Here is a 13,680-nt window from a genome sequence, read left to right on the forward strand (position 1 = left end):
CTCTAAAATAGACAAATTACATTTACATTTGTGTGTCGGATTTTTTGCAGCTGATCCCTCATCTACTGCATCATCTCCTTGTGCTGAGCCTGTACAGTGTTAAGGGGCGTTTGATCACCCCTTGATATTTTACGATATCTGGCGGTATTACCTCCTGTTTAATTACCTCAGTAATGTGCATTGATGTACATGATGGATTTTTACGGAAGCCCACTTCTTAACTATCGGATGCGGCGACATGAGTGATCATCACTGCCGCAGTGGTCTTAAGAGATAAATTAATAATTGTGATAGAGGAAGCAGAATACAATTAGCAAATGCGTCTGCGGTCGACGAAAGAAGACAAACATGAGCACAACATGCTGTTGTATCGCTTCAACTTCTGATATCAACGAATCACTGCATGTCACTCATACGATTTAAAGATATAAACTCTGCCTTGTTGACTTGAGCAATTGAGGCAATCAGGCAAAATAAGCTCCCCGTATTTATTTAGCTAAAGACCACATTATGTCAAAGCACACAAACAGTCTTAATTTACCTCTGTGAGCGTTCCTACTCTACACTGCTGTGGAGGTGGAACAATTTAGAGAGGAAAAAGGGGAAATGATGGCGCTGTTAAAACTTCACAGCTTGACTCTGAGATAAGGAGAGAGTGGTTGAACTAATGGCTGAGGCCTGGTTTGAGGGTGCCTGGGCCTCAAAGTCATATAATTCAAAGCATGTATGTCAGCCTTGTGCTCATTACCATGACTGATCATACTGTCTACCAGTATCCTGCCCGCCTGGCACCCAGGACCTGCAGGTGGTACTTTATCTAACGTCCGTGTCGATTTTTCACAGGAATTTTTCTCTCTGCTAAGCAGTCCGAAATCACAGCTTGGCAAGTAACAAAGAGCAAAAACAATGTACTCAAATGAATAGTTGAACGACTGCGTACAGCTTCTGTTTGTCCGAGGTAGAGACAAACAACAAAAACAATGCAGTTGTACTGGGGTATATCAATTTGTTCTTTTATTGTTAGCAGAAAAGACTATTCTTCTTCAGTGGTAGTGGACAATATAATACCACAGAGTGTATTTCATGCATTTTTTATGTATGTTTTTGTGGCCAAATGCCACACCACCATTCCACTTTGACAAACCCTGATTTCATATATCTAAGTGCTCAAACGCCCAAAAATCATGCGTCACCGACTATCATTCTTCCCTCTCCGGCATCGATGGATCTTTTTTTTTTTCTTGTGTGTGTTCTCCTCATTCTCCCCCCTCTGTCTCTTGTCCTTCTCTTTTATTGCTTTGTACAGCAAAGCACCATTACTGATCCCTTCCAAAGCACAAACTAAAAATCTATCCCGTTGTCATTTGCTGCACCGTGCCATCTATCATCGGGGGTGCTTGGCAGCGTCTCCATACGAGAGAGGAGGTGCTGGAACAGGAGGCAGAGTCAAGGACTTTCACGCGCAACAAAAAACTTGTCACAATTATTTATGGCTCTTGCTGGGACACATAATAGGACACATCAAACTGCTGTTTTTTTGTGTGATGAGCGCCCTCACATCGCTGGCTCCCTTGTCGAAGTGGGTCACAGGCATCTCTTGCCTTACACATACAATTTCCAAGACAATGGCGGAGCACTTGGGGAAGTGACAGTGACAAATACTGGAGCCCCCACGGAAAGCTGGGCAGGCTGTTACATGAGTGATTGCGCCAATAATCATGCGGAGTCGTCACGTGTCTGTGGAGCAGGAGGGAGATGGGCAGCAGGGGTGGCAGGGGGTGGGATGAGACAGAGAGCGAGGGGGGGTGGGAGAGAGAGAGAGAGAGAGAGAGAGGGAGTATATGAGTGTGTGTGAATAAGACAGGGAGGAGCTGGGGGAGCAGCAGGCCTGTGTAGAGAAGTGGCTAACAGGTCCTGGCAAATCATTTTTTATTTCCTTATCATCCATCTCCCACTTCCTCCCCTCAGATGAGTTGCTGCTAAATGACTGTCACTTTGGACGGTGCTGTGATATGTTCTGCTGTAGCGCCCGTAATTGGGAAGGGGTCACCAGTGCCTGTTTCTCTATGTGACCTTTCTTAAACTCGGCCGCCCAGGGAATTGGGCAGAGCCTCAGATTAAATTACTTCTCCAGCGCTTCGGCCCTTCACCTTAAGTGCTGGCACTTGGCTCCAGTTCATGGGAAAGAAGCCCCCTTGTTCTCGCTTCAGCGCTTTAGGCACCACGCACAGACTTGCCCAGTTTGCCAGCTTGAGCTAACAGGAGAGAGAGCATCGACTTGTGCTCAAGATGTATGGCTAAAATACTTTGTCTTTACATTGCAGCTGCGGATACATTTCCAAAAAAGCTGTCACCGCGTTCAAAATGGATCACATTTAAGTTCCTACTAGTGAAAGTTCACAGCAAAACTGAAATAAATACCATATAGGACGTAGAATAATGTGCAGGCTAAAGTAATTTCTTTGTTTCCTCTATTACTTTCTGCTGTTGGTAAACAACAACAAAGAGTTAAATGTGTAATCATCATCTTGCTGTCAACAATATACCCCCACCTCCTCTCTCCCGTCACCACTTAAAAAATGGCACATTGACCTGACACAGCAATGTGAGGAGAGAGGCAGCTATTCACTGCTCTGTTAGATATGATATAATGAGACGCCACCGCTCTGAAAGACTGACAGAAGAAAAAACGCCACCCAATTGTTCTCCAAACATTGTGGGGACGTCTAAATAAAAATGTCACATTTTGGCTCGCTATCATGCAAATTAATGGCATATCTGGCTGTAAAATAGACATTATGTGAAATCAAATCATCTCCGAAGACATAAAAATGCTCTGATCAAGTGTTCGTCCTCCCCTTTGAGAGCCTTCAACAGCTCGACTACCTCCTCAATTACTTTGGGTGTCAACAGACAGCTATCTGCAATGAGGGCATGTTTTCCCACATAATGACAACTGATAGCTGGTGTCAGACAGGTTATGCTTTTCAATTTGTGTCTAGCAATAATAACAATTACAGCTCATGCAAGTCCTCATTACCTTACAGTATGAATTCATTTTGCCGTGCATATTTCCCAAAACACTCATCTCCACGGCCGTCATCCAAGACAGGCAGCAGGTAGGACAACAGAGAATGGAAAGCAAAATGGAAAACTTTGCTGTGGTTGACCTTTGACCTTGAGACGAATTAGTCTAGCAAGACCGGCCTATTATTTGCTTTGGTTACTCGTGAAATAGTTCTCGATTTACAGGGGCCATCCTTAATTTCTTGGATCATGTTCTGTCCACCAATAGATCATATAAAGGGAAATATGGCAAAATCGGGACTTTCACCAGTTCAGTGACACAGATTTTCCAGTTAGTCTTACTTCTTTTTCACTAATCATGAGAGAAGCTTTTGTTTCAGCATGTATGTAGAGATGAACAACAACATCATCAGGCCTTAGGCAGTATAATTAGCATTGAAACTGACACTGTGGCATTGATTCAGTATTGGAGACCGTTGATTCTACACAGATCGACAAATAAGTGCAATGTTTTCCATATGACATTCCAGATAACACGCTGCTAAAAGGACAGAAGTGAGGTTACATCAGCCAAGTGCTCCAGAAGTAAGACTCTATTCAGATTTCCCACCAGATAAACAAGAAGGCTATAGTCACATCACACGTCACAAATAAATGTTGTGAATTCAGCTATTTAATATATGCGCCAACTTTGTGGGCTAATAGTAAAAGCTAGATCATTACACTACTAGACTAGTTAAAGTGGACCTATAGTGTGCTGCGGTGATGGCATTTTTTTTTTACAGTCTGTCGCAAAGTTAGCGTCACAAAATGAAAATGGGATTTTTCCATTAGATTTTGGATTAGTGTTGAAAATAAGCTCCGTGACATACATTTATGATCGTTTAACATTTTGTTCAGTAAGACAGTCTTTCCAAATGGATACCACTTTTAGGATTTTTCAAGCCTAAATGCAATTGCTAAAAGTAAAAAGCTAATATTAGGCTATAAACAAGCTACACTATAGTTGCATGACCTAATGTTGCCACCACAACAATGCTGTAAAACCATGCTCGACATGATAACTTTGTTGTCTCACTAAATCACTTGATAGCAACCGTAAAAAGAGCATTTCATACAGAGGGTGAAGTATGAACCTGAAAATTAGCATAATATGTCCTCTTTAACTAATGAACTAAAACAATGTTCTCAAACAAATATAAGAGGCTTAATGTTAAATTGCCTATTTTGTCTGACCACAATCAAAAGGGTAACTCACAATAATATGAGGAAACAGGAAAACAATCAGCAGATCTCCTGACTGGAGAAGCTAAATTAATGATTCAAACTATTTGTCTTTTATTTAAAATCATCATTAAAGTAACTAGTTTTCTCTCAATCGACTAATTACCCTAAAATATTTTAAGCAATATGCAAATACCAGATTACTGACTTCAGCAATTTCAGTCTTTTTAGATTTGAATTTTGGTTCAATTTTGGACAGATAAAACAACTTATAGCATTGTAACTTGTGTCACAAAAAATATGCACTTTATTTCTCAGAAACTACCCTGACCCATTTGTGACAGATGACTTTTAGCACTGTTAAATTATCAATAAGACTCATTTAATTATGTGCCGAATACCACTGAGGTTAATTTTAAAGATATTCTGAGATTTTAAATGTGACAAAAAGCTTTAAAACAGCTTCTTTAGCTACTCATAAAAATGAAGTCAAAAATAAAGTGTAAATTAAGTGTGCATACATGTATAATTCGTGATAGATCCACTGTATTCACACCATAGGAGTGTTCCTTAACTACTACTAATTAAAAACACTGTCACTGCCAACCAGCTATGCCACTAGCATAGTTAAAGATCCAATTACTGCTATACTTATTTAGACTTCAAGTTGTTAAAGTATGAGGTGGTCCTGTCAAGCTTCGATAATAAATCGAGAGAATCATTTGAGCAGGTTTTGGGCTAGTTAGAAGGTCTACTAGACTTTTTAAAACTTTGTGTGCTTGGTCACATTTTTTTTTGTGTTTGTCCTAAACTGTAACCCTCGTCTCACTCCTGCACAACAAATAAAACACCTCTGTGACGAGCACATTCTCGCTGTATAGACTATAGTTGCCTCAACCTTTTGGTCATCCCTTTGGGGAGTACTGCCAACTCTCCCTCAACACATGAAAATATAATGTTCTATACTGGCGGACCAGCTTTAAAAGTGGGTCATTATAGCAACAGCACATCCGTAAACAGTAAAAGATGGTTGAGTTGAGGGTCATTGCTTCTGTCACTGAGCTGCAGCCTCTCATTTTCTCTGCCTGGCATCCAGCCCTGTAAGTCGCTGCCCTCAGTCCGGAGACTGGCTTGGCGTATACAACAAAGACAGACATGTCTGGGCTCCGTTTAGTGCTTCATGATACAAGGCCCACCCACTCTGAAATGCTTGTTTTCTATGACATGAACTACAGTATTTTCCATCTGACAGGAATTTCCCCAAAACTGTTCTTCCAGGAGATAAATCAGCCTCTTCATCAAGTTTCTATTTCTATCTGTACTTCTGACATCACTCGACTGCATGGAAACTTCCATGCCAAGTGTTATTACTCAATCCTTTAAAATTCAGTCTGATTTGAAACTTGTTCTACCTAAATGTTGATTAAATACATACAAAATAAGAACTAAAGCTTAAATCTTACACAACACACACTATTTGACCAAAAAAAACATTGGCCCTGTATTTTGTTACCTGGATCATGTCAGAATTTATAATCAATTGCACCTGTGCACCCAAGTAATTTTTCACATTCATATCCTCTGATTTCCACTCACATATGTGACTAAAATGTTCGCACTGTGGGCTGTCAAAAATGAGAGCAGCGCTGCAACATTAGCAGACTAAGCTAAACAAAACACAGTAGAATCCAGTTAAGAAAGGATCAGAATTTGATCTGCTCTATTTTAGTCGATAACAGCCCCGATCTGCCCTATATCAATCCTTCCCATCAGCTCGGGACATCTCTCATTTCATTTTACAGTTATCAGACCAATAAACAAGACTAAGTCTGCAGCCATATAAACAGCTGCTAGGCTGTACTTAGGCAGCAGTGGTTTGAGCTAAATGCTACTATGTTATCATGCCCTCCATCTTTGTTTAAACTGTTAGCATGCTAAAATTTGTTAATTAGCACTAAGTACAGCTGAGGCTGGCTGGGATGTCATTAGATTTGCTTGTTTGGTCATAAACCAAAGTATTGGATAATTTTGACATGATGATAATGCAAGATGATAAAAACTGGGAGATAATTAAAGTTATTACAATTCATCCTGAGGGGAACATGAAAATGTGTACAGATTTTATAAGTCAATCCAATATTTGTTGAGAATTTTCTCTCCAAACTACAAATGTCAGCCTCATGCCAGCAGAATTCATCCTTTGTAAGATCACAAATTTTCAGTCTCTATCAATCAGTCGTTGAGGTATTTCAGTCTAGACCAAAGTAGTGGATCGACCAATGACTGTATACAAAGATGGAAGGCATGAATTCACCCCAAAAAAGTGAGGCCAAAACATGCCAAACATCTCCTGGTGGCTGGCTGCAGTACAGGTCATAAACCCTGCCCCCTCCATAGTAGCCGATGGGATATGGGCCACACTAAAACCCAAAGTACGTGTCAAATAAATTATTCCCCAAAGATGGTTTCTGTCATTTTAGGTAGTTCCTATCCCACTTATGCATGTTCAAATGTTTGTTTACGATAAGTTTGGTTTTGATAAGTTGTCTGATGCTATAAAAACGGGTGTGACGTCATGACGGGCAGCTGTGTGTCAATCGCTGTACTTGTGATCAATGGCACTTACAACTGGGTCTGACGGGTGTATGTGCTGGAACTCAGTACAACGGCTCTTGCTCCAAAAGCAAAAGATGGCAGCACCAATATCTGCAATATTTTGGCTTCACTTTTTGAACAATAGAAGGAAGTTGAGAAGCATCATCCATCTTTATAAACAGTCTATGGGACCAGCCAAACAACCAACAACTAATAAGGTACACTAAGCTGAGACTACCCTACAAAAGTCAGACTTTATGTACCTGCTGGTGCTACTCATCTCTGAAAGAGAGATGTGACTTTTTGCTGGCCTCGCTGCTTGAACATGAACTGGTCGATGCTGGGGCCGTGAACCCCGGGTGTTGCTACTCACTATGCCACCCTGCCGTCCACACACTGAACTGTCCACAAGGCTGTTATTTGGTTCTGCTCCATCAGTTTTTATGATCAGTGTCAGACCAGAGCAGGATTAAGAAAAGAGAGACAGAGACTCTGCGACAAGGTGCTCTAACACACTTTTATCAACAGCAGTGGAAATGCTAAAGGAGTGAGATATGATATATGTGAGATATGACGAAATATATCATCTGATGATAAAAAAATGTCTAGTGTATATTTCATTCATATTATGCCATATTGTTTATTTCTTTTACGTCATCTAATACCGCTTTGCGTCCATCCGTATGTTGAAGTCCACAGTAGTTGGGGGGGGCGTCTCCATAATGTAGAGCACCAACACAAACAACCATGGAGGAGCTGGAAAGCGATACTGAACGTGAGGATCCAGCACAAGACACTGAATGGCCTACTCAAAATGCAGAGGAGCTTAGGTTTAGGTATGTTAAGACACAGAGGGGTCGAGTGAATATATGAATATACGCGATGTATTGCACAGCAAAAATATCAACACTTACGGCCCGAGACAAGCCAGGTCCTTCAAAATAAAAGCAATGCTTTGATTTATTTAATTATAACAATAGTTTATTTAATGTTACTATAACAGTACTTTATTTAAGTTTATATTTTACTGTATTTAACATGATAACAATATATATGTTAATGTTACGTTATTTTAAGGCATAAGCTACTTTATTTGTAACGGTAGTTCATTTAAAAAATGTTGTATATTTGAAGTTCACAGTAGTTAAGAGGAGATTTCAAAATAGTGAGATATACATTATGTGTCACGATACAGCCTAAAAAAATCAGCAAGCCCTGGTGCAACAGGTCCTCAAAAGCACAGATTCCTCAAAATGCTCAAAGATATATTGTTCTGATAGTAAATATTCTTTGGTAAGTTAATCTAACATTAGGATTTTTTCTGAAGTAAGTACTAAAAGCTTTAAGTGGTCAGCCTTGAGGGGTGTTTGGGGGATTTAACATATTCCACCAACGTCTTCCCTAATTCTGGTTGACATCTTCCAGCGGAGGGATTGCATTGCACTGGCATCCGTGTGTGTCTTCTCCTTTTAAACACCACCCATGTGTGGCCAGCGCCGCACTTGACAATGACACAGAGTGATGCCCCCTCAAAAGCCGAGAGAAGAGAGGGGATCTGTGATGAATCACGTCCCATGGAGGGAAAATGTGTTAAATAGTACTTGGACACTGCAGCATGATAATTTTCTATCACAGCAGCCTATAAGTATCTGACAAGCCCTATGCTGACTCGGCAGTCTGTTACAAAATGGCAGGCGTGCCCTTTTATCTCGGTACATGTTTCACGGCAATTGGACAATCAGCCACTGCAGTGAAAATCCATAGTATTGATCGGCCTGTATCTTCTCTATAATTCTCCAGCAGGAAATCCCTGATGACAAATTATATCTGCACCAGTTTTTGATTGGTGCTTTGATGTAAGTGATCTCCAAGGGCAGACTGAGGAACTGGTTGAGGCTTTATTAACTGAGTCTAACCTGGCTCTTCCTCGTCTCGCACCTGCCCAAAGCTCCGACACCAGACCTTCTGTCAGACTGCAGGCGGCCCGTCAAAACTGCTTCAGCGATTCTGAATTTACAGCTGCACATACAGGCCACCCGGCATCATCATAGAGAGAAATGCTATTCGGAGGAAAAGCTGGCTGTGAAGGTGACTGTCTGCCTCCTTTGTCTAGACTTTAAGAACACACACATATGCCAACACAAGCGTGGCACAATAAATCTCAAATTGGATAACTTTTTCCTGTTTATTTCGAGATCATCGCAAAGTCATTGCTGTATTTCATTACAATTTACAACATGTATACCGTTTTTTTACAAGTCCATCCTGAGCTAGTCGCTGCCTTTTATTATGCCTTTGTAAATTGTGCCGCAGTGTTAAGTTTCAATTTACAGTCAATGGAGGCGGTCATTTTATTCAATGCCGTTTTCCCCCTGCATCTGCCGTAATGGCGCTGCTACAGTGGAGCTAGCCATTTCCTCTGATCTGCTGTTTATGAATGTAGAGCAAAGAGGTGGAAAAAGGAAGCGCAAGACAAATTAAACATGATAGTGTTCTCTATTGATTCTAAACAAACACGCATGCTCTTTTCTCACTCTCTGCTTTCGGCACTTGATGTGTATAACGAGCCTTATCATTATGCACTATGTACTACTGCCTTTTTTTCCTCAGTTGATAACCCTGACCACAATGCACTGCTCAACGCGCTGGAGTGCACACATCAAGAGGCCTCTTCTAATCCTGCCGGGGTACTTAGCAGGCATCAAAATTGGCGCGGAACTTTTCCGAAATCCACTGTCATAAATCCGATGATTTTTGAAAGGGGAAGGGGAGAGAGAAAGCCCTTTATTGGGGAGTCGGGTGTGTGTGGGGGGGGGGGTTGGATAATGTTGGACATAATCCAGCCCCTGACAGAGGAGGAGGGGGAGCCAGCATCGTTTACAGAGAGGCATATGCTCCCTCCCTTCACACAGACATGAACTACAGCAAAGCAACCTTTTACCAGCCAGTCGGAGAAGGATAATCTTTCCCCTCGCAGCACAATGCAGGAGATTACATGGAGAACATGTCAGTCTGCACTGGATTTGCTAGACACTAGATCTCTTGTCCCTATCGATTTGCAGGCTTCTCATTCATGTTTTCACACGGGTCTCACAGGCATCAAGGCCAAAAGCATATGGTTGGGGAAGCAGCCATTCTTTTTCTCTCTGCTCTCGCCCTCTTTGTGTGATTGGGTGCTTCATTTTATGTGTGTGTGCGTGCGCTTCACCAGCATTTGCACATACATGATCGCAACGGTGTCAATGTAACACCTGCTCCCGGGAAATGCGTTTTGTAATCACAGGACAAGTTAACCTCGACACCACAGACTGCAGATGTTGTAATCCCTGGTGCTATTCTGTCGCTGTTGATTTGCTTCGGCGCAAGCACAATCATCGCCCTCATTTTAGGGGTTATAGTTTCCCCTAAAGCTTTGCATTATTAATCAATTATTACATTGCACGCCCCCAACACAAATAACAGAAGCTGCCATGGTTTACACACAGCTGGACCCAGGTGGTGAGGACTTTCTCTCATGAGCAGGGCTCTTTCGTGTGTATTTTCTCGTAATGCATCACAGCAGTTTATCTGATAGAGACAAATCTGCGTGTTTGAGTAAAGTGGCTCGAGGTTCATTACACAAGTGTCTGAACACCTAAACCTTTTTGACAAGTTGAAGGGTCACCAAACTGACTTTCGTTGTTGGTTTGTTTTTAAAACAATGACAATAAAGATCTTATCTCATCTTACAAGTTTTGACGACCTTACACCAAACAACTCCTCAAGCGATTTCGATGTCTCAGATAAATTTCAAGTATCAGAGAAAAATTATGAGTTTTACCTTATTTGGTGCGCGCTCCTGTGATCCCGATCATGTGGTAGAAGGTGGGTGAAGGTCTTTATCTTGTCTTGACGTTCCTAGAAATTAAAACATGTTTCAAATTATCGTATGTTTTTAGTCTTTGGTCTTATAAATTCTTAATTTCAATGATGTGGACACTGTCAACAACCAATAGCTGCACTCTGTACAACATTAAAGGAAGGAGCAAACAGGGTAAACAGTAAACATGGAGGGGACTCCAGGGAGGCGCAAGAACATGAACAAGTCTCTGTTCTCTTACTGTGGAAAAGGAGGAGAAACTGGTGGAGCTGTTCAGTGAACAAGAGTCGATGTGTATTTCTCTGTGACTGATCGACCAACCAGCACTTATTTAAGCAAAAAAAATAATTTTTTTAAACTGTTAACCCCTCATTCCCACAGTCTTCTCAAACTAAAATAGCATAGCAAGAAGCTGATAGCAAGTTGAGGGGACAAAACAAAATGTAAAGTTTACATGCAAATACATTTGATCTTTACAGATTGCACTGATGTCAAATTGACAAGAATACAGTCAATATATGACGCTTTTTCTCTGATGTTTCTGGAGTTATGTGTTTTTGAGGACATGTAAGGAATTGTTTATATGTTGTATTTCTTAAAGGTAGTTCAGTGTAATAAATTCTACCAGGTGCAGGATGGGAAATAATCTCAGAAAAGAAATTTAGTACAGTTTTGCGAATAGTGATCCTGCAAAAGTCTTTGCAAAATCTTAGTGTGTGACTAAAAACATATATTGTCTTTAGATATGAGAGGGTGTAAGACATTTTATTCAGCAATAATCTCCACAAATTAACCATCACATTTATGATTCAAGTGTAAATGGAACAGGGCTGTAAAGGCATGTTCTTGATAATACTATGGTGTGATTTCACCACTTGTTAGCAACAGCCTTTTTTAAGACAAGTGAAAGCTTCATACCTCACAAACAGGGTATTTACTGACCTATTTTATGCTGTTGTAAAAATCATAAAAAAAGGTTCTTATGCATGTGTTAAAGACCAAATTTCAGGAATTTAAACAAAAACCCATTCAAAAGACCCACTGACTCTAAGATGAGGGAACTGAGAGTGAAAAATAAATTCCAGGTTAGGACTCATTCCTGAAAACACCAAACGCGAAAATCCTAAAGCAAGTTAACTATAAACACTCGTAACAAAAGTCTAAAATACTACCATTAAAACTGGCATACTGTTTAATATAATGAAAATGTTACAGCAGTAAACTTTGTTAAAACTTAACTCCAGTAAAGTTTTTTGACACAAAGTAAAGTGGCACAGAAAGCCTCTTGGTCCTGAATGACAAAAGCCCTCCATATTTTATGCAACTTTGAAGAGGGCAGATTAAGGCCCACAGCAGCAGACTTTGACAGAGGAGTCCAGTGGACTCACAATGCCCATTTTAAGGAGCAGAAAACAAGAAGTCCTCACTCATGCGTTTCTTAGTGATCAATATGCTAACTCGGGGAATGCTAAAATCGAGGCGGATGTTTGACAAAGATGGATAGATTTGCACCGTCCGTGAAATGTCACTGATTCAGTGGAGGATGTCACCTCAGGATCGCTCGGCTGTGTGATAAGCCTGACACATCAGCTTGGGGTGGAAAGTGGCGTGGCGCCACTCTCTCGCTCTCCCTTCCTGTCAGAGCAGACGGATGACAACGACCACCACTGCTGCGGGTCCGGTGGGACCCAGGTAAAAATGAACACAATTAAAAAATGGATGAGTTGCAATCTGTGGAGAAAAGTCAATGTGTGAGGTTTCGGGTGGTTAGCGACTGAGTGGTCGCAGAAAAAAAAAATCATTAATTTCAAGTGAGAGTTGTCAATCTAGATTTGATAGAAACACTCTGAGCTGCAAAAAACTTCTCTCGTTATTCTTTGATTAGTTTTACATCTAAGCACTTGTGTTTATTTCCAAAAAGTGATCAAATTTAAGCGTTAAATTACTGAATGTAGTGCCTTGACACATATGTCCACATCCACTGTGATATATTCAGATTGACATACATCACTTTCATTTTCAGCACATTAGACACTCCTTGCTGGAGATTTCCCTGATAATGGGAACAAAGCTCTGCCATTTTCCATAGATAATGTAATTGCCATAGGGAATGAAGCCATAAAGATGGCAATAAAGGTTTTAATTTTACTGCCGTCTTCCAGAATTTGACCCTTTGTGATGCCGATATTTCCTTATGCCCCGAGGCAGGCGCTCGGAGACTCCTCTCTCTATTTGTTCAAGATCAAAGGTCTGTCCAACAACAAGAAGCACTGACAGGCTGCTTTGGCATATGTTAGGCCCGTCTATTGGACCATGGGGAAGGTGAGAGAGTGAGAGCTTTCTAGCTTACTATTTTCCTCATCACTCTGTCAGAGAGGCTCGTCTCTCGAGACTTTGGGCCAGTTTGTGTGGTCAAAACAAGAGAGTCGCACAAGGGGGAAAACAGCAATCACCAGAGTGGTACTTTAGACCGACCCATAGCTTGACCTGCTGTCAAATTCCCAACCTTGTTCCATTCTGACGCTCCCTTTTGGCTGATTTTGACTGATTGGTTTTATTTTGTTTTGCCTTTTGTTGTTCCTCGGCCCCGCTGTCTTCCTCTTTTTCACTCGTAGGCAGCGCGGATCATATCTCATATTGTATCCCAACGACTTTGATTGTAATCCTGTTGCTTTCTGAAGGAAAAACACCAGAAGCTGACAGAAGACAAAGCACCATCCACCCACAGGATCCCGGGTAACTAATAGCCCAGGTCAAAATCTGTCCTTTTATTTATAATCCTCAACAGCATGAAATATGAAGGGGTAGATTGAGATGCATAACTTCACCCCCTTTTTTTGAAGCAGGAAGCCCTCAGACACCAAAAATGATGAAATGCTTTGGCTGAGAGGTAAACTATTAATAGACTCCTCCACCTGAAACTGTCACTGTGATCCCTGCTCTACAGCCCCGCATCCACACCAGGAGCACCTTTC

The 13,680-nt window shown here is 41.1% G+C and overlaps 1 long non-coding RNA gene across 2 annotated transcripts in view; it reads right to left on the minus strand.

The window, feature by feature from the left end:
* Positions 1-1,183: 1,183 nt before the first annotated feature.
* Positions 1,184-13,680, minus strand: part of LOC121946442 — a 33,084-nt gene continuing 20,587 nt past the window's right edge. For both annotated transcript variants that reach the window (XR_006106020.1, XR_006106019.1), the window contains 2 exons: positions 10,667-10,743; positions 1,184-1,737 (listed from right to left, as the gene is read on the minus strand). This is a non-coding gene — a long non-coding RNA (uncharacterized LOC121946442). The remainder of the gene's footprint in view (positions 1,738-10,666; positions 10,744-13,680) is intronic.

This window comes from Plectropomus leopardus, chromosome 8, assembly GCF_008729295.1.
Source record: "Plectropomus leopardus isolate mb chromosome 8, YSFRI_Pleo_2.0, whole genome shotgun sequence".
NCBI lineage: Eukaryota > Metazoa > Chordata > Actinopteri > Perciformes > Serranidae > Plectropomus > Plectropomus leopardus.